Below are 20,371 nucleotides of genomic sequence, written 5' to 3'. Positions count from 1 at the left end.
GCTTTTTTCCCCACATTCTTAAAACTTTAGTTTTCATTGGCTAGACCTTACCTTTATGGAGATTATAGTCTCCATTGTGAATGTGTGTGTGGTAGAGGTTTGGAATCTCTTTTAAATTTAGAGCAATTATTTCTCTGAAAGGACTTCTCTTCTCTCACAGCGTATAAAACATTCCGCTGTGAACAGGATTTGAACCTATGCGGGGAGACCCCATTGGATTTCGAGTCCAACGCCTTAACCTCTCGGCCATCACAGCCGATTTTATCTCCACTCATCGGGTGCCTTTTGGATAGTATCGTTGGACAGATTGAAATAAAGCACTGCCCTAAGTGTGTCTAGCCCTTTTTTGCCACACAAAGTCATGAGAAAGTCCTCTTGCGTATGAGTGTTGACTTACAGACAGAGACAGGTGTGATGTAAGGTTCATGAGAAGGAAGACGGTTTTGGAAAACTAATGAGGTGTGTTTTGGAGAATACAGTTGAGCGACGTCTCTGAACTCAGGAGTAGCCCAAACTGTGTCTTAACTTTTTCTTCAACACACGGTCATGAGATAGGCCTCTTGCTTAAGGTATTGTTTTACAGACAGAGACAGGTGTGGTGTGAGGTTCATGAGAAGAAGTAAGGCTTTGGGAAGTAAGGAGAAGCACTTTTTTAACAATTGACACTACGATATGAAAAAAACTTAAATCAATAAGATAAACCGCTTGATTTCTATCAATGCTTTTTCCCAACGCTCTTAAAATCTTAGTTTTCATTGTCCGAACCTTATCTTTATAGAGATAATAGTCTCCATTGAAAATGTGTATGTGTCAAAGCTTTCGAATGTCCTTTTAATTTAGAGCGAATGCAATTATTTCTCTGACTTCTCTTTAAGGTGTATAAAAGATTCCGCTGTGAACAGGATTTGGACCTGTGCGGGGAAACCCCATTGGATTTCAAGTCCAACGCCTTAACCACTCGGCCATCACAGCTGCATTTCCACCTGTTTGTTGGATTTTTTGGGGAAACAGCAGGTTTGGGGGTTTGACATGAAAAAAGTTCAAATCAGTAGGTTAAACTGCTTGATTTCTTTCAAAGCTTTTTTCCCCACATTCTTAAAACTTTAGTTTTCATTGGCTAGACCTTACCTTTATGGAGATTATAGTCTCCATTGTGAATGTGTGTGTGGTAGAGGTTTGGAATCTCTTTTAAATTTAGAGCAATTATTTCTCTGAAAGGACTTCTCTTCTCTCACAGCGTATAAAACATTCCGCTGTGAACAGGATTTGAACCTATGCGGGGAGACCCCATTGGATTTCGAGTCCAACGCCTTAACCTCTCGGCCATCACAGCCCATTTTATCTCCACTCATCGGGTGCCTTTTGGATAGTATCGTTGGACAGATTGAAATAAAGCACTGCCCTAAGTGTGTCTAGCCCTTTTTTGCCACACAAAGTCATGAGAAAGTCCTCTTGCGTATGAGTGTTGACTTACAGACAGAGACAGGTGTGATGTAAGGTTCATGAGAAGGAAGACGGTTTTGGAAAACTAATGAGGTGTGTTTTGGAGAATACAGTTGAGCGACGTCTCTGAACTCAGGAGTAGCCCAAACTGTGTCTTAACTTTTTCTTCAACACACGGTCATGAGATAGGCCTCTTGCTTAAGGTATTGTTTTACAGACAGAGACAGGTGTGGTGTGAGGTTCATGAGAAGAAGTAAGGCTTTGGGAAGTAAGGAGAAGCACTTTTTTAACAATTGACACTACGATATGAAAAAAACTTAAATCAATAAGATAAACCGCTTGATTTCTATCAATGCTTTTTCCCAACGCTCTTAAAATCTTAGTTTTCATTGTCCGAACCTTATCTTTATAGAGATAATAGTCTCCATTGAAAATGTGTATGTGTCAAAGCTTTCGAATGTCCTTTTAATTTAGAGCGAATGCAATTATTTCTCTGACTTCTCTTTAAGGTGTATAAAAGATTCCGCTGTGAACAGGATTTGAACCCCCATTGGATTTCAAGTCCAACGCCTTAACCACTCGGCCATCACAGCTGCATTTCCACCTGTTTGTTGGATTTTTTGGGGAAACAGCAGGTTTGGGGGTTTGACATGAAAAAAGTTCAAATCAGTAGGTTAAACTGCTTGATTTCTTTCAAAGCTTTTTTTCCCCACATTCTTAAAACTTTAGTTTTCATTGGCTAGACCTTACCTTTATGGAGATTATAGTCTCCATTGTGAATGTGTGTGTGGTAGAGGTTTGGAATCTCTTTTAAATTTAGAGCAATTATTTCTCTGAAAGGACTTCTCTTCTCTCAGAGCGTATAAAACATTCCGCTGTGAACAGGATTTGAACCTATGCGGGGAGACCCCATTGGATTTTGAGTCCAACGCCTTAACCTCTCGGCCATCACAGCCCATTTTATCTCCACTCATCGGGTGCCTTTTGGATAGTATCGTTGGACAGATTGAAATAAAGCACTGCCCTAAGTGAGTCTAGCCCTTTTTTGCCACACAAAGTCATGAGAAAGTCCTCTTGCGTATGAGTGTTGACTTACAGACAGAGACAGGTGTGATGTAAGGTTCATGAGAAGAAAGACGGTTTTGGAAAACTAATGAGGTGTGTTTTGGAGAATACAGTTGAGCGACGTCTCTGAACTCAGGAGTAGCCCTAACTGTGTCTTAACTTTTTCTTCAACACACGGTCATGAGATAGGCCTCTTGCTTAAGGTATCGTTTTACAGACAGAGACAGGTGTGGTGTGAGGTTCATGAGAAGGAAGACGGTTTTGGAAAACTAATGAGGTGTGTTTTGGAGAATACAGTTGAGCGACGTCTCTGAACTCAGGAGTAGCCCAAACTGTGTCTTAACTTTTTCTTCAACACACGGTCATGAGATAGGCCTCTTGCTTAAGGTATTGTTTTACAGACAGAGACAGGTGTGGTGTGAGGTTCATGAGAAGAAGTAAGGCTTTGGGAAGTAAGGAGAAGCACTTTTTTAACAATTGACACTACGATATGAAAAAAACTTAAATCAATAAGATAAACCGCTTGATTTCTATCAATGCTTTTTCCCAACGCTCTTAAAATCTTAGTTTTCATTGTCCGAACCTTATCTTTATAGAGATAATAGTCTCCATTGAAAATGTGTATGTGTCAAAGCTTTCGAATGTCCTTTTAATTTAGAGCGAATGCAATTATTTCTCTGACTTCTCTTTAAGGTGTATAAAAGATTCCGCTGTGAACAGGATTTGGACCTATGCGGGGAAACCCCATTGGATTTCAAGTCCAACGCCTTAACCACTCGGCCATCACAGCTGCATTTCCACCTGTTTGTTGGATTTTTTGGGGAAACAGCAGGTTTGGGGGTTTGACATGAAAAAAGTTCAAATCAGTAGGTTAAACTGCTTGATTTCTTTCAAAGCTTTTTTCCCCACATTCTTAAAACTTTAGTTTTCATTGGCTAGACCTTACCTTTATGGAGATTATAGTCTCCATTGTGAATGTGTGTGTGGTAGAGGTTTGGAATCTCTTTTAAATTTAGAGCAATTATTTCTCTGAAAGGACTTCTCTTCTCTCACAGCGTATAAAACATTCCGCTGTGAACAGGATTTGAACCTATGCGGGGAGACCCCATTGGATTTCGAGTCCAACGCCTTAACCTCTTGGCCATCACAGCCCATTTTATCTCCACTCATCGGGTGCCTTTTGGATAGTATCGTTGGACAGATTGAAATAAAGCACTGCCCTAAGTGTGTCTAGCCCTTTTTTGCCACACAAAGTCATGAGAAAGTCCTCTTGCGTGTGAGTGTTGACTTACAGACAGAGACAGGTGTGATGTAAGGTTCATGAGAAGGAAGACGGTTTTGGAAAACTAATGAGGTGTGTTTTGGAGAATACAGTTGAGCGACGTCTCTGAACTCAGGAGTAGCCCTAACTGTGTCTTAACTTTTTCTTCAACACACGGTCATGAGATAGGCCTCTTGCTTAAGGTATTGTTTTACAGACAGAGACAGGTGTGGTGTGAGGTTCATGAGAAGAAGTAAGGCTTTGGGAAGTAAGGAGAAGCACTTTTTTAATAATTGACACTACGATATGAAAAAAACTTAAATCAATAAGATAAACCGCTTGATTTCTATCAATGCTTTTTCCCAACGCTCTTAAAATCTTAGTTTTCATTGTCCGAACCTTATCTTTATAGAGATAATAGTCTCCATTGAAAATGTGTATGTGTCAAAGCTTTCGAATGTCCTTTTAATTTAGAGCGAATGCAATTATTTCTCTGACTTCTCTTTAAGGTGTATAAAAGATTCCGCTGTGAACAGGATTTGAACCTGTGCGGGGAAACCCCATTGGATTTCAAGTCCAACGCCTTAACCACTCGGCCATCACAGCTGCATTTCCACCTGTTTGTTGGATTTTTTGGGGAAACAGGAGGTTTGGGGGTTTGACATGAAAAAAGTTCAAATCAGTAGGTTAAACTGCTTGATTTCTTTCAAAGCTTTTTTTCCCCACATTCTTAAAACTTTAGTTTTCATTGGCTAGACCTTACCTTTATGGAGATTATAGTCTCCATTGTGAATGTGTGTGTGGTAGAGGTTTGGAATCTCTTTTAAATTTAGAGCAATTATTTCTCTGAAAGGACTTCTCTTCTCTCAGAGCGTATAAAACATTCCGCTGTGAACAGGATTTGAACCTATGCGGGGAGACCCCATTGGATTTCGAGTCCAACGCCTTAACCTCTCGGCCATCACAGCCCATTTTATCTCCACTCATCGGGTGCCTTTTGGATAGTATCGTTGGACAGATTGAAATAAAGCACTGCCCTAAGTATGTCTAGCCCTTTTTTGCCACACAAAGTCATGAGAAAGTCCTCTTGCGTATGAGTGTTGACTTACAGACAGAGACAGGTGTGATGTAAGGTTCATGAGAAGGAAGACGGTTTTGGACAACTAATGAGGTGTGTTTTGGAGAATACAGTTGAGCGACGTCTCTGAACTCAGGAGTAGCCCTAACTGTGTCTTAACTTTTTCTTCAACACACGGTCATGAGATAGGCCTCTTGCTTAAGGTATCATTTTACAGACAGAGACAGGTGTGGTGTGAGGTTCATGAGAAGAAGTAAGGCTTTGGGAAGTAAGGAGAAGCCCTTTTTTAACAATTGACACTACGATATGAAAAAAACTTAAATCAATAAGATAAACCGCTTGATTTCTATCAATGCTTTTTCCCAACGCTCTTAAAATCTTAGTTTTCATTGTCCGAACCTTATCTTTATAGAGATAATAGTCTCCATTGAAAATGTGTATGTGTCAAAGCTTTCGAATGTCCTTTTAATTTAGAGCGAATGCAATTATTTCTCTGACTTCTCTTTAAGGTGTATAAAAGATTCCGCTGTGAACAGGATTTGGACCTGTGCGGGGAAACCCCATTGGATTTCAAGTCCAACGCCTTAACCACTCGGCCATCACAGCTGCATTTCCACCTGTTTGTTGGATTTTTTGGGGAAACAGCAGGTTTGGGGGTTTGACATGAAAAAAGTTCAAATCAGTAGGTTAAACTGCTTGATTTCTTTCAAAGCTTTTTTCCCCACATTCTTAAAACTTTAGTTTTCATTGGCTAGACCTTACCTTTATGGAGATTATAGTCTCCATTGTGAATGTGTGTGTGGTAGAGGTTTGGAATCTCTTTTAAATTTAGAGCAATTATTTCTCTGAAAGGACTTCTCTTCTCTCACAGCGTATAAAACATTCCGCTGTGAACAGGATTTGAACCTATGCGGGGAGACCCCATTGGATTTCGAGTCCAACGCCTTAACCTCTCGGCCATCACAGCCGATTTTATCTCCACTCATCGGGTGCCTTTTGGATAGTATCGTTGGACAGATTGAAATAAAGCACTGCCCTAAGTGTGTCTAGCCCTTTTTTGCCACACAAAGTCATGAGAAAGTCCTCTTGCGTATGAGTGTTGACTTACAGACAGAGACAGGTGTGATGTAAGGTTCATGAGAAGGAAGACGGTTTTGGAAAACTAATGAGGTGTGTTTTGGAGAATACAGTTGAGCGACGTCTCTGAACTCAGGAGTAGCCCAAACTGTGTCTTAACTTTTTCTTCAACACACGGTCATGAGATAGGCCTCTTGCTTAAGGTATTGTTTTACAGACAGAGACAGGTGTGGTGTGAGGTTCATGAGAAGAAGTAAGGCTTTGGGAAGTAAGGAGAAGCACTTTTTTAACAATTGACACTACGATATGAAAAAAACTTAAATCAATAAGATAAACCGCTTGATTTCTATCAATGCTTTTTCCCAACGCTCTTAAAATCTTAGTTTTCATTGTCCGAACCTTATCTTTATAGAGATAATAGTCTCCATTGAAAATGTGTATGTGTCAAAGCTTTCGAATGTCCTTTTAATTTAGAGCGAATGCAATTATTTCTCTGACTTCTCTTTAAGGTGTATAAAAGATTCCGCTGTGAACAGGATTTGGACCTGTGCGGGGAAACCCCATTGGATTTCAAGTCCAACGCCTTAACCACTCGGCCATCACAGCTGCATTTCCACCTGTTTGTTGGATTTTTTGGGGAAACAGCAGGTTTGGGGGTTTGACATGAAAAAAGTTCAAATCAGTAGGTTAAACTGCTTGATTTCTTTCAAAGCTTTTTTCCCCACATTCTTAAAACTTTAGTTTTCATTGGCTAGACCTTACCTTTATGGAGATTATAGTCTCCATTGTGAATGTGTGTGTGGTAGAGGTTTGGAATCTCTTTTAAATTTAGAGCAATTATTTCTCTGAAAGGACTTCTCTTCTCTCACAGCGTATAAAACATTCCGCTGTGAACAGGATTTGAACCTATGCGGGGAGACCCCATTGGATTTCGAGTCCAACGCCTTAACCTCTCGGCCATCACAGCCCATTTTATCTCCACTCATCGGGTGCCTTTTGGATAGTATCGTTGGACAGATTGAAATAAAGCACTGCCCTAAGTGTGTCTAGCCCTTTTTTGCCACACAAAGTCATGAGAAAGTCCTCTTGCGTATGAGTGTTGACTTACAGACAGAGACAGGTGTGATGTAAGGTTCATGAGAAGGAAGACGGTTTTGGAAAACTAATGAGGTGTGTTTTGGAGAATACAGTTGAGCGACGTCTCTGAACTCAGGAGTAGCCCAAACTGTGTCTTAACTTTTTCTTCAACACACGGTCATGAGATAGGCCTCTTGCTTAAGGTATTGTTTTACAGACAGAGACAGGTGTGGTGTGAGGTTCATGAGAAGAAGTAAGGCTTTGGGAAGTAAGGAGAAGCACTTTTTTAACAATTGACACTACGATATGAAAAAAACTTAAATCAATAAGATAAACCGCTTGATTTCTATCAATGCTTTTTCCCAACGCTCTTAAAATCTTAGTTTTCATTGTCCGAACCTTATCTTTATAGAGATAATAGTCTCCATTGAAAATGTGTATGTGTCAAAGCTTTCGAATGTCCTTTTAATTTAGAGCGAATGCAATTATTTCTCTGACTTCTCTTTAAGGTGTATAAAAGATTCCGCTGTGAACAGGATTTGAACCCCCATTGGATTTCAAGTCCAACGCCTTAACCACTCGGCCATCACAGCTGCATTTCCACCTGTTTGTTGGATTTTTTGGGGAAACAGCAGGTTTGGGGGTTTGACATGAAAAAAGTTCAAATCAGTAGGTTAAACTGCTTGATTTCTTTCAAAGCTTTTTTTCCCCACATTCTTAAAACTTTAGTTTTCATTGGCTAGACCTTACCTTTATGGAGATTATAGTCTCCATTGTGAATGTGTGTGTGGTAGAGGTTTGGAATCTCTTTTAAATTTAGAGCAATTATTTCTCTGAAAGGACTTCTCTTCTCTCAGAGCGTATAAAACATTCCGCTGTGAACAGGATTTGAACCTATGCGGGGAGACCCCATTGGATTTTGAGTCCAACGCCTTAACCTCTCGGCCATCACAGCCCATTTTATCTCCACTCATCGGGTGCCTTTTGGATAGTATCGTTGGACAGATTGAAATAAAGCACTGCCCTAAGTGAGTCTAGCCCTTTTTTGCCACACAAAGTCATGAGAAAGTCCTCTTGCGTATGAGTGTTGACTTACAGACAGAGACAGGTGTGATGTAAGGTTCATGAGAAGAAAGACGGTTTTGGAAAACTAATGAGGTGTGTTTTGGAGAATACAGTTGAGCGACGTCTCTGAACTCAGGAGTAGCCCTAACTGTGTCTTAACTTTTTCTTCAACACACGGTCATGAGATAGGCCTCTTGCTTAAGGTATCGTTTTACAGACAGAGACAGGTGTGGTGTGAGGTTCATGAGAAGGAAGACGGTTTTGGAAAACTAATGAGGTGTGTTTTGGAGAATACAGTTGAGCGACGTCTCTGAACTCAGGAGTAGCCCAAACTGTGTCTTAACTTTTTCTTCAACACACGGTCATGAGATAGGCCTCTTGCTTAAGGTATTGTTTTACAGACAGAGACAGGTGTGGTGTGAGGTTCATGAGAAGAAGTAAGGCTTTGGGAAGTAAGGAGAAGCACTTTTTTAACAATTGACACTACGATATGAAAAAAACTTAAATCAATAAGATAAACCGCTTGATTTCTATCAATGCTTTTTCCCAACGCTCTTAAAATCTTAGTTTTCATTGTCCGAACCTTATCTTTATAGAGATAATAGTCTCCATTGAAAATGTGTATGTGTCAAAGCTTTCGAATGTCCTTTTAATTTAGAGCGAATGCAATTATTTCTCTGACTTCTCTTTAAGGTGTATAAAAGATTCCGCTGTGAACAGGATTTGGACCTATGCGGGGAAACCCCATTGGATTTCAAGTCCAACGCCTTAACCACTCGGCCATCACAGCTGCATTTCCACCTGTTTGTTGGATTTTTTGGGGAAACAGCAGGTTTGGGGGTTTGACATGAAAAAAGTTCAAATCAGTAGGTTAAACTGCTTGATTTCTTTCAAAGCTTTTTTCCCCACATTCTTAAAACTTTAGTTTTCATTGGCTAGACCTTACCTTTATGGAGATTATAGTCTCCATTGTGAATGTGTGTGTGGTAGAGGTTTGGAATCTCTTTTAAATTTAGAGCAATTATTTCTCTGAAAGGACTTCTCTTCTCTCACAGCGTATAAAACATTCCGCTGTGAACAGGATTTGAACCTATGCGGGGAGACCCCATTGGATTTCGAGTCCAACGCCTTAACCTCTTGGCCATCACAGCCCATTTTATCTCCACTCATCGGGTGCCTTTTGGATAGTATCGTTGGACAGATTGAAATAAAGCACTGCCCTAAGTGTGTCTAGCCCTTTTTTGCCACACAAAGTCATGAGAAAGTCCTCTTGCGTGTGAGTGTTGACTTACAGACAGAGACAGGTGTGATGTAAGGTTCATGAGAAGGAAGACGGTTTTGGAAAACTAATGAGGTGTGTTTTGGAGAATACAGTTGAGCGACGTCTCTGAACTCAGGAGTAGCCCTAACTGTGTCTTAACTTTTTCTTCAACACACGGTCATGAGATAGGCCTCTTGCTTAAGGTATTGTTTTACAGACAGAGACAGGTGTGGTGTGAGGTTCATGAGAAGAAGTAAGGCTTTGGGAAGTAAGGAGAAGCACTTTTTTAATAATTGACACTACGATATGAAAAAAACTTAAATCAATAAGATAAACCGCTTGATTTCTATCAATGCTTTTTCCCAACGCTCTTAAAATCTTAGTTTTCATTGTCCGAACCTTATCTTTATAGAGATAATAGTCTCCATTGAAAATGTGTATGTGTCAAAGCTTTCGAATGTCCTTTTAATTTAGAGCGAATGCAATTATTTCTCTGACTTCTCTTTAAGGTGTATAAAAGATTCCGCTGTGAACAGGATTTGAACCTGTGCGGGGAAACCCCATTGGATTTCAAGTCCAACGCCTTAACCACTCGGCCATCACAGCTGCATTTCCACCTGTTTGTTGGATTTTTTGGGGAAACAGCAGGTTTGGGGGTTTGACATGAAAAAAGTTCAAATCAGTAGGTTAAACTGCTTGATTTCTTTCAAAGCTTTTTTTCCCCACATTCTTAAAACTTTAGTTTTCATTGGCTAGACCTTACCTTTATGGAGATTATAGTCTCCATTGTGAATGTGTGTGTGGTAGAGGTTTGGAATCTCTTTTAAATTTAGAGCAATTATTTCTCTGAAAGGACTTCTCTTCTCTCAGAGCGTATAAAACATTCCGCTGTGAACAGGATTTGAACCTATGCGGGGAGACCCCATTGGATTTCGAGTCCAACGCCTTAACCTCTCGGCCATCACAGCCCATTTTATCTCCACTCATCGGGTGCCTTTTGGATAGTATCGTTGGACAGATTGAAATAAAGCACTGCCCTAAGTATGTCTAGCCCTTTTTTGCCACACAAAGTCATGAGAAAGTCCTCTTGCGTATGAGTGTTGACTTACAGACAGAGACAGGTGTGATGTAAGGTTCATGAGAAGGAAGACGGTTTTGGACAACTAATGAGGTGTGTTTTGGAGAATACAGTTGAGCGACGTCTCTGAACTCAGGAGTAGCCCTAACTGTGTCTTAACTTTTTCTTCAACACACGGTCATGAGATAGGCCTCTTGCTTAAGGTATCATTTTACAGACAGAGACAGGTGTGGTGTGAGGTTCATGAGAAGAAGTAAGGCTTTGGGAAGTAAGGAGAAGCCCTTTTTTAACAATTGACACTACGATATGAAAAAAACTTAAATCAATAAGATAAACCGCTTGATTTCTATCAATGCTTTTTCCCAACGCTCTTAAAATCTTAGTTTTCATTGTCCGAACCTTATCTTTATAGAGATAATAGTCTCCATTGAAAATGTGTATGTGTCAAAGCTTTCGAATGTCCTTTTAATTTAGAGCGAATGCAATTATTTCTCTGACTTCTCTTTAAGGTGTATAAAAGATTCCGCTGTGAACAGGATTTGAACCTGTGCGGGGAAACCCCATTGGATTTCAAGTCCAACGCCTTAACCACTCGGCCATCACAGCTGCATTTCCACCTGTTTGTTGGATTTTTTGGGGAAACAGCAGGTTTGGGGGTTTGACATGAAAAGAGTTCAAATCAGTAGGTTAAACTGCTTGATTTCTTTCAAAGCTTTTTTTTCCCCACATTCTTAAAACTTTAGTTTTCATTGGCTAGACCTTACCTTTATGGAGATTATAGTCTCCATTGTGAATGTGTGTGTGGTAGAGGTTTGGAATCTCTTTTAAATTTAGAGCAATTATTTCTCTGAAAGGACTTCTCTTCTCTCAGAGCGTATAAAACATTCCGCTGTGAACAGGATTTGAACCTATGCGGGGAGATCCCATTGGATTTCGAGTCCAACGCCTTAACCTCTCGGCCATCACAGCCCATTTTATCTCCACTCATCGGGTGCCTTTTGGATAGTATCGTTGGACAGATTGAAATAAAGCACTGCCCTAAGTGTGTCTAGCCCTTTTTTGCCACACAAAGTCATGAGAAAGTCCTCTTGCGTATGAGTGTTGACTTACAGACAGAGACAGGTGTGATGTAAGGTTCATGAGAAGAAAGACGGTTTTGGAAAACTAATGAGGTGTGTTTTGGAGAATACAGTTGAGCGACGTCTCTGAACTCAGGAGTAGCCCTAACTGTGTCTTAACTTTTTCTTCAACACACGGTCATGAGATAGGCCTCTTGCTTAAGGTATCGTTTTACAGACAGAGACAGGTGTGGTGTGAGGTTCATGAGAAGAAGTAAGGCTTTGGGAAGTAAGGAGAAGCCCTTTTTTAACAATTGACACTACGATATGAAAAAAACTTAAATCAATAAGATAAACCGCTTGATTTCTATCAATGCTTTTTCCCAACGCTCTTAAAATCTTAGTTTTCATTGTCCGAACCTTATCTTTATAGAGATAATAGTCTCCATTGAAAATGTGTATGTGTCAAAGCTTTCGAATGTCCTTTTAATTTAGAGTGAATGCAATTATTTCTCTGACTTCTCTTTAAGGCGTATAAAAGATTCCGCTGTGAACAGGATTTGAACCTGTGCAGGGAAACCCCATTGGATTTCAAGTCCAACGCCTTAACCACTCGGCCATCACAGCTGCATTTCCACCTGTTTGTTGGATTTTTTGGGGAAACAGCAGGTTTGGGGGTTTGACATGAAAAAAGTTCAAATCAGTAGGTTAAACTGCTTGATTTCTTTCAAAGCTTTTTTTTCCCCACATTCTTAAAACTTTAGTTTTCATTGGCTAGACCTTACCTTTATGGAGATTATAGTCTCCATTGTGAATGTGTGTGTGGTAGAGAATTGGAATCTCTTTTAAATTTAGAGCAATTATTTCTCTGAAAGGACTTCTCTTCTCTCAGAGCGTATAAAACATTCCGCTGTGAACAGGATTTGAACCTATGCGGGGAGATCCCATTGGATTTCGAGCTATCACAGCCCATTTTATCTCCACTCATCAGGTGCCTTTTGGATAGTATCGTTGGACAGATTGAAATAAAGCACTGCCCTAAGTGTGTCTAGCCCTTTTTTGCCACACAAAGTCATGAGAAAGTCCTCTTGCGTATGACTGTTGACTTACAGACAGAGACAGGTGTGATGTAAGGTTCATGAGAAGGAAGACGGTTTTGGAAAACTAATGAGGTGTGTTTTGGAGAATACAGTTGAGCGACGTCTCTGAACTCAGGAGTAGCCCTAACTGTGTCTTAACCTTTTCTTCAACACACGGTCATGAGATAGGCCTCTTGCTTAAGGCTATTGTTTTACAGACAGAGACAGGTGTGGTGTGAGGTTCATGAGAAGAAGTAAGGCTTTGGGAAGTAAGGAGAAGCACTTTTTTAACAATTGACACTACGATATGAAAAAAACCTAAATCAATAAGATAAACCGCTTGATTTCTATCAATGCTTTTTCCCAACGCTCTTAAAATCGTAGTTTTCATTGCCCGAACCTTATCTTTATAGAGATAATAGTCTCCATTGAAAATGTGTATGTGTCAAAGCTTTCGAATGTCCTTTTAATTTAGAGCGAATGCAATTATTTCTCTGACTTCTCTTTAAGGTGTATAAAAGATTCCGCTGTGAACAGGATTTGAACCTGTGCGGGGAAACCCTATTGGATTTCAAGTCCAACGCCTTAACCACTCGGCCATCACAGCTGCATTTCCACCTGTTTGTTGGATTTTTTGGGGAAACAGCAGGTTTGGGGGTTTGACATGAAAAAAGTTCAAATCAGTAGGTTAAACTGCTTGATTTCTTTCAAAGCTTTTTTTCCCCACATTCTTAAAACTTTAGTTTTCATTGGCTAGACCTTACCTTTATGGAGATTATAGTCTCCATTGTGAATGTGTGTGTGGTAGAGGTTTGGAATCTCTTTTAAATTTAGAGCAATTATTTCTCTGAAAGGACTTCTCTTCTCTCAGAGCGTATAAAACATTCCGCTGTGAACAGGATTTGAACCTATGCGGGGAGACCCCATTGGATTTTGAGTCCAACGCCTTAACCTCTCGGCCATCACAGCCCATTTTATCTCCACTCATCGGGTGCCTTTTGGATAGTATCGTTGGACAGATTGAAATAAAGCACTGCCCTAAGTGTGTCTAGCCCTTTTTTGCCACACAAAGTCATGAGAAAGTCCTCTTGCGTATGAGTGTTGACTTACAGACAGAGACAGGTGTGATGTAAGGTTCATGAGAAGGAAGACGGTTTTGGAAAACTAATGAGGTGTGTTTTGGAGAATACAGTTGAGCGACGTCTCTGAACTCAGGAGTAGCCCAAACTGTGTCTTAACTTTTTCTTCAACACACGGTCATGAGATAGGCCTCTTGCTTAAGGTATTGTTTTACAGACAGAGACAGGTGTGGTGTGAGGTTCATGAGAAGAAGTAAGGCTTTGGGAAGTAAGGAGAAGCACTTTTTTAACAATTGACACTACGATATGAAAAAAACCTAAATCAATAAGATAAACCGCTTGATTTCTATCAATGCTTTTTCCCAACGCTCTTAAAATCGTAGTTTTCATTGCCCGAACCTTATCTTTATAGAGATAATAGTCTCCATTGAAAATGTGTATGTGTCAAAGCTTTCGAATGTCCTTTTAATTTAGAGCGAATGCAATTATTTCTCTGACTTCTCTTTAAGGTGTATAAAAGATTCCGCTGTGAACAGGATTTGAACCTGTGCGGGGAAACCCCATTGGATTTCAAGTCCAACGCCTTAACCACTCGGCCATCACAGCTGCATTTCCACCTGTTTGTTGGATTTTTTGGGGAAACAGCAGGTTTGGGGGTTTGACATGAAAAAAGTTCAAATCAGTAGGTTAAACTGCTTGATTTCTTTCAAAGCTTTTTTTCCCCACATTCTTAAAACTTTAGTTTTCATTGGCTAGACCTTACCTTTATGGAGATTATAGTCTCCATTGTGAATGTGTGTGTGGTAGAGGTTTGGAATCTCTTTTAAATTTAGAGCAATTATTTCTCTGAAAGGACTTCTCTTCTCTCAGAGCGTATAAAACATTCCGCTGTGAACAGGATTTGAACCTATGCGGGGAGACCCCATTGGATTTTGAGTCCAACGCCTTAACCTCTCGGCCATCACAGCCCATTTTATCTCCACTCATCGGGTGCCTTTTGGATAGTATCGTTGGACAGATTGAAATAAAGCACTGCCCTAAGTGTGTCTAGCCCTTTTTTGCCACACAAAGTCATGAGAAAGTCCTCTTGCGTATGACTGTTGACTTACAGACAGAGACAGGTGTGATGTAAGGTTCATGAGAAGGAAGACGGTTTTGGAAAACTAATGAGGTGTGTTTTGGAGAATACAGTTGAGCGACGTCTCTGAACTCAGGAGTAGCCCTAACTGTGTCTTAACCTTTTCTTCAACACACGGTCATGAGATAGGCCTCTTGCTTAAGGCTATTGTTTTACAGACAGAGACAGGTGTGGTGTGAGGTTCATGAGAAGAAGTAAGGCTTTGGGAAGTAAGGAGAAGCACTTTTTTAACAATTGACACTACGATATGAAAAAAACCTAAATCAATAAGATAAACCGCTTGATTTCTATCAATGCTTTTTCCCAACGCTCTTAAAATCGTAGTTTTCATTGCCCGAACCTTATCTTTATAGAGATAATAGTCTCCATTGAAAATGTGTATGTGTCAAAGCTTTCGAATGTCCTTTTAATTTAGAGCGAATGCAATTATTTCTCTGACTTCTCTTTAAGGTGTATAAAAGATTCCGCTGTGAACAGGATTTGAACCTGTGCGGGGAAACCCTATTGGATTTCAAGTCCAACGCCTTAACCACTCGGCCATCACAGCTGCATTTCCACCTGTTTGTTGGATTTTTTGGGGAAACAGCAGGTTTGGGGGTTTGACATGAAAAAAGTTCAAATCAGTAGGTTAAACTGCTTGATTTCTTTCAAAGCTTTTTTTCCCCACATTCTTAAAACTTTAGTTTTCATTGGCTAGACCTTACCTTTATGGAGATTATAGTCTCCATTGTGAATGTGTGTGTGGTAGAGGTTTGGAATCTCTTTTAAATTTAGAGCAATTATTTCTCTGAAAGGACTTCTCTTCTCTCAGAGCGTATAAAACATTCCGCTGTGAACAGGATTTGAACCTATGCGGGGAGACCCCATTGGATTTCGAGTCCAACGCCTTAACCTCTCGGCCATCACAGCCCATTTTATCTCCACTCATCGGGTGCCTTTTGGATAGTATCGTTGGACAGATTGAAATAAAGCACTGCCCTAAGTGTGTCTAGCCCTTTTTTGCCACACAAAGTCATGAGAAAGTCCTCTTGCGTATGAGTGTTGACTTACAGACAGAGACAGGTGTGATGTAAGGTTCATGAGAAGGAAGACGGTTTTGGAAAACTAATGAGGTGTGTTTTGGAGAATACAGTTGAGCGACGTCTCTGAACTCAGGAGTAGCCCAAACTGTGTCTTAACTTTTTCTTCAACACACGGTCATGAGATAGGCCTCTTGCTTAAGGTATTGTTTTACAGACAGAGACAGGTGTGGTGTGAGGTTCATGAGAAGAAGTAAGGCTTTGGGAAGTAAGGAGAAGCACTTTTTTAACAATTGACACTACGATATGAAAAAAACCTAAATCAATAAGATAAACCGCTTGATTTCTATCAATGCTTTTTCCCAACGCTCTTAAAATCGTAGTTTTCATTGCCCGAACCTTATCTTTATAGAGATAATAGTCTCCATTGAAAATGTGTATGTGTCAAAGCTTTCGAATGTCCTTTTAATTTAGAGCGAATGCAATTATTTCTCTGACTTCTCTTTAAGGTGTATAAAAGATTCCGCTGTGAACAGGATTTGAACCTGTGCGGGGAAACCCCATTGGATTTCAAGTCCAACGCCTTAACCACTCGGCCATCACAGCTGCATTTCCACCTGTTTGTTGGATTTTTTGGGGAAACAGCAGGTTTGGGGGTTTGACATGAAAAAAGTTCAAATCAGTAGGTTAAACTGCTTGATTTCTTTCAAAGCTTTTTTTCCCCACATTCTTAAAACTTTAGTTTTCATTGGCTAGACCTTACCTTTATGGAGATTATAGTCTCCATTGTGAATGTGTGTGTGGTAGAGGTTTGGAATCTCTTTTAAATTTAGAGCAATTATTTCTCTGAAAGGACTTCTCTTCTCTCAGAGCGTATAAAACATTCCGCTGTGAACAGGATTTGAACCTATGCGGGGAGACCCCATTGGATTTTGAGTCCAACGCCTTAACCTCTCGGCCATCACAGCCCATTTTATCTCCACTCATCGGGTGCCTTTTGGATAGTATCGTTGGACAGATTGAAATAAAGCACTGCCCTAAGTGTGTCTAGCCCTTTTTTGCCACACAAAGTCATGAGAAAGTCCTCTTGCGTATGACTGTTGACTTACAGACAGAGACAGGTGTGATGTAAGGTTCATGAGAAGGAAGACGGTTTTGGAAAACTAATGAGGTGTGTTTTGGAGAATACAGTTGAGCGACGTCTCTGAACTCAGGAGTAGCCCTAACTGTGTCTTAACTTTTTCTTCAACACACGGTCATGAGATAGGCCTCTTGCTTAAGGTATTGTTTTACAGACAGAGACAGGTGTGGTGTGAGGTTCATGAGAAGAAGTAAGGCTTTGGGAAGTAAGGAGAAGCACTTTTTTAATAATTGACACTACGTATGAAAAAAACTTAAATCAATAAGATAAACCGCTTGATTTCTATCAATGCTTTTTCCCAACGCTCTTAAAATCTTAGTTTTCATTGTCCGAACCTTATCTTTATAGAGATAATAGTCTCCATTGAAAATGTGTATGTGTCAAAGCTTTCGAATGTCCTTTTAATTTAGAGCGAATGCAATTATTTCTCTGACTTCTCTTTAAGGTGTATAAAAGATTCCGCTGTGAACAGGATTTGAACCTGTGCGGGGAAACCCCATTGGATTTCAAGTCCAACGCCTTAACCACTCGGCCATCACAGCTGCATTTCCACCTGTTTGTTGGATTTTTTGGGGAAACAGCAGGTTTGGGGGTTTGACATGAAAAAAGTTCAAATCAGTAGGTTAAACTGCTTAATTTCTTTCAAAGCTTTTTTTTCCCCACATTCTTAAAACTTTAGTTTTCATTGGCTAGACCTTACCTTTATGGAGATTATAGTCTCCATTGTGAATGTGTGTGTGGTAGAGGTTTGGAATCTCTTTTAAATTTAGAGCAATTATTTCTCTGAAAGGACTTCTCTTCTCTCAGAGCGTATAAAACATTCCGCTGTGAACAGGATTTGAACCTATGCGGGGAGACCCCATTGGATTTCGAGTCCAACGCCTTAACCTCTCGGCCATCACAGCCCATTTTATCTCCACTCATCGGGTGCCTTTTGGATAGTATCGTTGGACAGATTGAAATAAAGCACTGCCCTAAGTATGTCTAGCCCTTTTTTGCCACACAAAGTCATGAGAAAGTCCTCTTGCGTATGAGTGTTGACTTACAGACAGAGACAGGTGTGATGTAAGGTTCATGAGAAGGAAGACGGTTTTGGACAACTAATGAGGTGTGTTTTGGAGAATACAGTTGAGCGACGTCTCTGAACTCAGGAGTAGCCCTAACTGTGTCTTAACTTTTTCTTCAACACACGGTCATGAGATAGGCCTCTTGCTTAAGGTATCGTTTTACAGACAGAGACAGGTGTGGTGTGAGGTTCATGAGAAGAAGTAAGGCTTTGGGAAGTAAGGAGAAGCCCTTTTTTAACAATTGACACTACGATATGAAAAAAACTTAAATCAATAAGATAAACCGCTTGATTTCTATCAATGCTTTTTCCCAACGCTCTTAAAATCTTAGTTTTCATTGTCCGAACCTTATCTTTATAGAGATAATAGTCTCCATTGAAAATGTGTATGTGTCAAAGCTTTCGAATGTCCTTTTAATTTAGAGCGAATGCAATTATTTCTCTGACTTCTCTTTAAGGTGTATAAAAGATTCCGCTGTGAACAGGATTTGAACCTGTGCGGGGAAACCCCATTGGATTTCAAGTCCAACGCCTTAACCACTCGGCCATCACAGCTGCATTTCCACCTGTTTGTTGGATTTTTTGGGGAAACAGCAGGTTTGGGGGTTTGACATGAAAAAAGTTCAAATCAGTAGGTTAAACTGCTTGATTTCTTTCAAAGCTTTTTTCCCCACATTCTTAAAACTTTAGTTTTCATTGGCTAGACCTTACCTTTATGTGAATGTGTGTGTGGTAGAGGTTTGGAATCTCTTTTAAATTTAGAGCAATTATTTCTCTGAAAGGACTTCTCTCAGAGCGTATAAAACATTCCGCTGTGAACAGGATTTGAACCTATGCAAGGAGACCCCATTGGATTTCGAGTCCAACGCCTTAACCTCTCGGCCATCACAGCCCATTTTATCTCCACTCATCGGGTGCCTTTTGGATAGTATCGTTGGACAGATTGAAATAAAGCACTGCCCTAAGTGTGTCTAGCCCTTTTTTGCCACACAAAGTCATGAGAAAGTCCTCTTGCGTATGACTGTTGACTTACAGAGACAGGTGTGATGTAAGGTTCATGAGAAGGAGGACGGTTTTGGAAAACTAATGAGGTGTGTTTTGAAAAATACAGTTGAGCGACGTCTCTGAACTCAGGAGTAGCCCTAACTGTGTCTTAACCTTTTCTTCAACACACGGTCATGAGATAGGCCTCTTGCTTAAGGCTATTGTTTTACAGACAGAGACAGGTGTGGTGTGAGGTTCATGAGAAGAAGTAAGGCTTTGGGAAGTAAGGAGAAGCACTTTTTTAAAAATTGACACTACGATATGAAAAAAACCTAAATCAATAGGATAAACCGCTTGATTTCTATCAATGCTTTTTCCCAACGCTCTTAAAATCGTAGTTTTCATTGCCCGAACCTTATCTTTATAGAGATAATAGTCTCCATTGAAAATGTGTATGTGTCAAAGCTTTCGAATGTCCTTTTAATTTAGAGCGAATGCAATTATTTCTCTGACTTCTCTTTAAGGTGTATAAAAGATTCCGCTGTGAACAGGATTTGAACCTGTGCGGGGAAACCCCATTGGATTTCAAGTCCAACGCCTTAACCACTCGGCCATCACAGCTGCATTTCCACCTGTTTGTTGGATTTTTTGGGGAAACAGCAGGTTTGGGGGTTTGACATGAAAAAAGTTCAAATCAGTAGGTTAAACTGCTTGATTTCTTTCAAAGCTTTTTTTCCCCACATTCTTAAAACTTTAGTTTTCATTGGCTAGACCTTACCTTTATGGAGATTATAGTCTCCATTGTGAATGTGTGTGTGGTAGAGGTTTGGAATCTCTTTTAAATTTAGAGCAATTATTTCTCTGAAAGGACTTCTCTCAGAGCGTATAAAACATTCTGCTGTAAACAGGATTTGAACCTATGCGGGGAGGTCCCATTGGATTTACGAGTCCAACGCCTTAACCTCTCGGCCATCACAGCCCATTTTATCTCCACTCATCGGGTGCCTTTTGGATAGTATCGTTGGACAGATTGAAATAAAGCACTGCCCTAAGTGTGTCTAGCCCTTTTTTGCCACACAAAGTCATGAGAAAGTCCTCTTGCGTATGAGTGTTGACTTACAGACAGAGACAGGTGTGATGTAAGGTTCATGAGAAGGAAGACGGTTTTGGAAAACTAATGAGGTGTGTTTTGGAGAATACAGTTGAGCGACGTCTCTGAACTCAGGAGTAGCCCTAACTGTGTCTTAACTTTTTCTTCAACACACGGTCATGAGATAGGCCTCTTGCTTAAGGTATCGTTTTACAGACAGAGACAGGTGTGGTGTGAGGTTCATGAGAAGAAGTAAGGCTTTGGGAAGTAAGGAGAAGCCCTTTTTTAACAATTGACACTACGATATGAAAA

At 40.2% G+C, this 20,371-nt stretch overlaps 36 non-coding genes across 36 annotated transcripts; all 36 read right to left on the bottom strand.

Annotated features, from left to right (window-relative positions):
• Positions 1-174: 174 nt before the first annotated feature.
• On the bottom strand, positions 175-256 carry TRNAS-CGA (transfer RNA serine (anticodon CGA)). The gene has a single exon. It is a non-coding gene; the product is annotated as a tRNA-Ser (tRNA).
• A 634-nt stretch (positions 257-890) lies between these two features.
• TRNAS-UGA (transfer RNA serine (anticodon UGA)) lies at positions 891-972 on the bottom strand. The gene has a single exon. It is a non-coding gene; the product is annotated as a tRNA-Ser (tRNA).
• Positions 973-1,251: 279 nt separating this feature from the next.
• On the bottom strand, positions 1,252-1,333 carry TRNAS-CGA (transfer RNA serine (anticodon CGA)). Its single transcript has one exon. It is a non-coding gene; the product is annotated as a tRNA-Ser (tRNA).
• Positions 1,334-1,967: 634 nt separating this feature from the next.
• Positions 1,968-2,036, bottom strand: TRNAS-UGA (transfer RNA serine (anticodon UGA)). Its single transcript has one exon. It is a non-coding gene; the product is annotated as a tRNA-Ser (tRNA).
• A 280-nt stretch (positions 2,037-2,316) lies between these two features.
• Positions 2,317-2,398, bottom strand: TRNAL-CAA (transfer RNA leucine (anticodon CAA)). Its single transcript has one exon. It is a non-coding gene; the product is annotated as a tRNA-Leu (tRNA).
• An 818-nt stretch (positions 2,399-3,216) lies between these two features.
• TRNAS-UGA (transfer RNA serine (anticodon UGA)) lies at positions 3,217-3,298 on the bottom strand. Its single transcript has one exon. It is a non-coding gene; the product is annotated as a tRNA-Ser (tRNA).
• Positions 3,299-3,577: 279 nt separating this feature from the next.
• TRNAS-CGA (transfer RNA serine (anticodon CGA)) lies at positions 3,578-3,659 on the bottom strand. The gene has a single exon. It is a non-coding gene; the product is annotated as a tRNA-Ser (tRNA).
• A 634-nt stretch (positions 3,660-4,293) lies between these two features.
• TRNAS-UGA (transfer RNA serine (anticodon UGA)) lies at positions 4,294-4,375 on the bottom strand. Its single transcript has one exon. It is a non-coding gene; the product is annotated as a tRNA-Ser (tRNA).
• Positions 4,376-4,655: 280 nt separating this feature from the next.
• Positions 4,656-4,737, bottom strand: TRNAS-CGA (transfer RNA serine (anticodon CGA)). Its single transcript has one exon. It is a non-coding gene; the product is annotated as a tRNA-Ser (tRNA).
• A 634-nt stretch (positions 4,738-5,371) lies between these two features.
• Positions 5,372-5,453, bottom strand: TRNAS-UGA (transfer RNA serine (anticodon UGA)). Its single transcript has one exon. It is a non-coding gene; the product is annotated as a tRNA-Ser (tRNA).
• A 279-nt stretch (positions 5,454-5,732) lies between these two features.
• TRNAS-CGA (transfer RNA serine (anticodon CGA)) lies at positions 5,733-5,814 on the bottom strand. Its single transcript has one exon. It is a non-coding gene; the product is annotated as a tRNA-Ser (tRNA).
• Positions 5,815-6,448: 634 nt separating this feature from the next.
• TRNAS-UGA (transfer RNA serine (anticodon UGA)) lies at positions 6,449-6,530 on the bottom strand. Its single transcript has one exon. It is a non-coding gene; the product is annotated as a tRNA-Ser (tRNA).
• Positions 6,531-6,809: 279 nt separating this feature from the next.
• Positions 6,810-6,891, bottom strand: TRNAS-CGA (transfer RNA serine (anticodon CGA)). Its single transcript has one exon. It is a non-coding gene; the product is annotated as a tRNA-Ser (tRNA).
• Positions 6,892-7,525: 634 nt separating this feature from the next.
• On the bottom strand, positions 7,526-7,594 carry TRNAS-UGA (transfer RNA serine (anticodon UGA)). The gene has a single exon. It is a non-coding gene; the product is annotated as a tRNA-Ser (tRNA).
• A 280-nt stretch (positions 7,595-7,874) lies between these two features.
• On the bottom strand, positions 7,875-7,956 carry TRNAL-CAA (transfer RNA leucine (anticodon CAA)). The gene has a single exon. It is a non-coding gene; the product is annotated as a tRNA-Leu (tRNA).
• Positions 7,957-8,774: 818 nt separating this feature from the next.
• Positions 8,775-8,856, bottom strand: TRNAS-UGA (transfer RNA serine (anticodon UGA)). Its single transcript has one exon. It is a non-coding gene; the product is annotated as a tRNA-Ser (tRNA).
• Positions 8,857-9,135: 279 nt separating this feature from the next.
• Positions 9,136-9,217, bottom strand: TRNAS-CGA (transfer RNA serine (anticodon CGA)). The gene has a single exon. It is a non-coding gene; the product is annotated as a tRNA-Ser (tRNA).
• Positions 9,218-9,851: 634 nt separating this feature from the next.
• TRNAS-UGA (transfer RNA serine (anticodon UGA)) lies at positions 9,852-9,933 on the bottom strand. Its single transcript has one exon. It is a non-coding gene; the product is annotated as a tRNA-Ser (tRNA).
• Positions 9,934-10,213: 280 nt separating this feature from the next.
• Positions 10,214-10,295, bottom strand: TRNAS-CGA (transfer RNA serine (anticodon CGA)). Its single transcript has one exon. It is a non-coding gene; the product is annotated as a tRNA-Ser (tRNA).
• Positions 10,296-10,929: 634 nt separating this feature from the next.
• TRNAS-UGA (transfer RNA serine (anticodon UGA)) lies at positions 10,930-11,011 on the bottom strand. Its single transcript has one exon. It is a non-coding gene; the product is annotated as a tRNA-Ser (tRNA).
• Positions 11,012-11,292: 281 nt separating this feature from the next.
• Positions 11,293-11,374, bottom strand: TRNAS-CGA (transfer RNA serine (anticodon CGA)). Its single transcript has one exon. It is a non-coding gene; the product is annotated as a tRNA-Ser (tRNA).
• A 634-nt stretch (positions 11,375-12,008) lies between these two features.
• On the bottom strand, positions 12,009-12,090 carry TRNAS-UGA (transfer RNA serine (anticodon UGA)). The gene has a single exon. It is a non-coding gene; the product is annotated as a tRNA-Ser (tRNA).
• Positions 12,091-13,067: 977 nt separating this feature from the next.
• TRNAS-UGA (transfer RNA serine (anticodon UGA)) lies at positions 13,068-13,149 on the bottom strand. The gene has a single exon. It is a non-coding gene; the product is annotated as a tRNA-Ser (tRNA).
• A 280-nt stretch (positions 13,150-13,429) lies between these two features.
• On the bottom strand, positions 13,430-13,511 carry TRNAL-CAA (transfer RNA leucine (anticodon CAA)). The gene has a single exon. It is a non-coding gene; the product is annotated as a tRNA-Leu (tRNA).
• Positions 13,512-14,145: 634 nt separating this feature from the next.
• On the bottom strand, positions 14,146-14,227 carry TRNAS-UGA (transfer RNA serine (anticodon UGA)). The gene has a single exon. It is a non-coding gene; the product is annotated as a tRNA-Ser (tRNA).
• A 280-nt stretch (positions 14,228-14,507) lies between these two features.
• TRNAL-CAA (transfer RNA leucine (anticodon CAA)) lies at positions 14,508-14,589 on the bottom strand. Its single transcript has one exon. It is a non-coding gene; the product is annotated as a tRNA-Leu (tRNA).
• A 635-nt stretch (positions 14,590-15,224) lies between these two features.
• TRNAS-UGA (transfer RNA serine (anticodon UGA)) lies at positions 15,225-15,306 on the bottom strand. Its single transcript has one exon. It is a non-coding gene; the product is annotated as a tRNA-Ser (tRNA).
• A 280-nt stretch (positions 15,307-15,586) lies between these two features.
• TRNAS-CGA (transfer RNA serine (anticodon CGA)) lies at positions 15,587-15,668 on the bottom strand. Its single transcript has one exon. It is a non-coding gene; the product is annotated as a tRNA-Ser (tRNA).
• Positions 15,669-16,302: 634 nt separating this feature from the next.
• TRNAS-UGA (transfer RNA serine (anticodon UGA)) lies at positions 16,303-16,384 on the bottom strand. The gene has a single exon. It is a non-coding gene; the product is annotated as a tRNA-Ser (tRNA).
• A 280-nt stretch (positions 16,385-16,664) lies between these two features.
• TRNAL-CAA (transfer RNA leucine (anticodon CAA)) lies at positions 16,665-16,746 on the bottom strand. Its single transcript has one exon. It is a non-coding gene; the product is annotated as a tRNA-Leu (tRNA).
• A 633-nt stretch (positions 16,747-17,379) lies between these two features.
• TRNAS-UGA (transfer RNA serine (anticodon UGA)) lies at positions 17,380-17,461 on the bottom strand. Its single transcript has one exon. It is a non-coding gene; the product is annotated as a tRNA-Ser (tRNA).
• Positions 17,462-17,742: 281 nt separating this feature from the next.
• On the bottom strand, positions 17,743-17,824 carry TRNAS-CGA (transfer RNA serine (anticodon CGA)). The gene has a single exon. It is a non-coding gene; the product is annotated as a tRNA-Ser (tRNA).
• A 634-nt stretch (positions 17,825-18,458) lies between these two features.
• On the bottom strand, positions 18,459-18,540 carry TRNAS-UGA (transfer RNA serine (anticodon UGA)). The gene has a single exon. It is a non-coding gene; the product is annotated as a tRNA-Ser (tRNA).
• Positions 18,541-18,795: 255 nt separating this feature from the next.
• On the bottom strand, positions 18,796-18,877 carry TRNAS-CGA (transfer RNA serine (anticodon CGA)). Its single transcript has one exon. It is a non-coding gene; the product is annotated as a tRNA-Ser (tRNA).
• A 631-nt stretch (positions 18,878-19,508) lies between these two features.
• TRNAS-UGA (transfer RNA serine (anticodon UGA)) lies at positions 19,509-19,590 on the bottom strand. Its single transcript has one exon. It is a non-coding gene; the product is annotated as a tRNA-Ser (tRNA).
• A 275-nt stretch (positions 19,591-19,865) lies between these two features.
• TRNAT-CGU (transfer RNA threonine (anticodon CGU)) lies at positions 19,866-19,948 on the bottom strand. Its single transcript has one exon. It is a non-coding gene; the product is annotated as a tRNA-Thr (tRNA).
• Between the last annotated feature and the right edge of the window lie 423 nt (positions 19,949-20,371).

The sequence above is a fragment of the Eleutherodactylus coqui genome, chromosome 2 (genome assembly GCF_035609145.1).
Source record: "Eleutherodactylus coqui strain aEleCoq1 chromosome 2, aEleCoq1.hap1, whole genome shotgun sequence".
NCBI lineage: Eukaryota > Metazoa > Chordata > Amphibia > Anura > Eleutherodactylidae > Eleutherodactylus > Eleutherodactylus coqui.
Note: the sequence above shows the minus strand (reverse complement) of the source record. Positions and strands in the feature narration are given on the sequence as shown.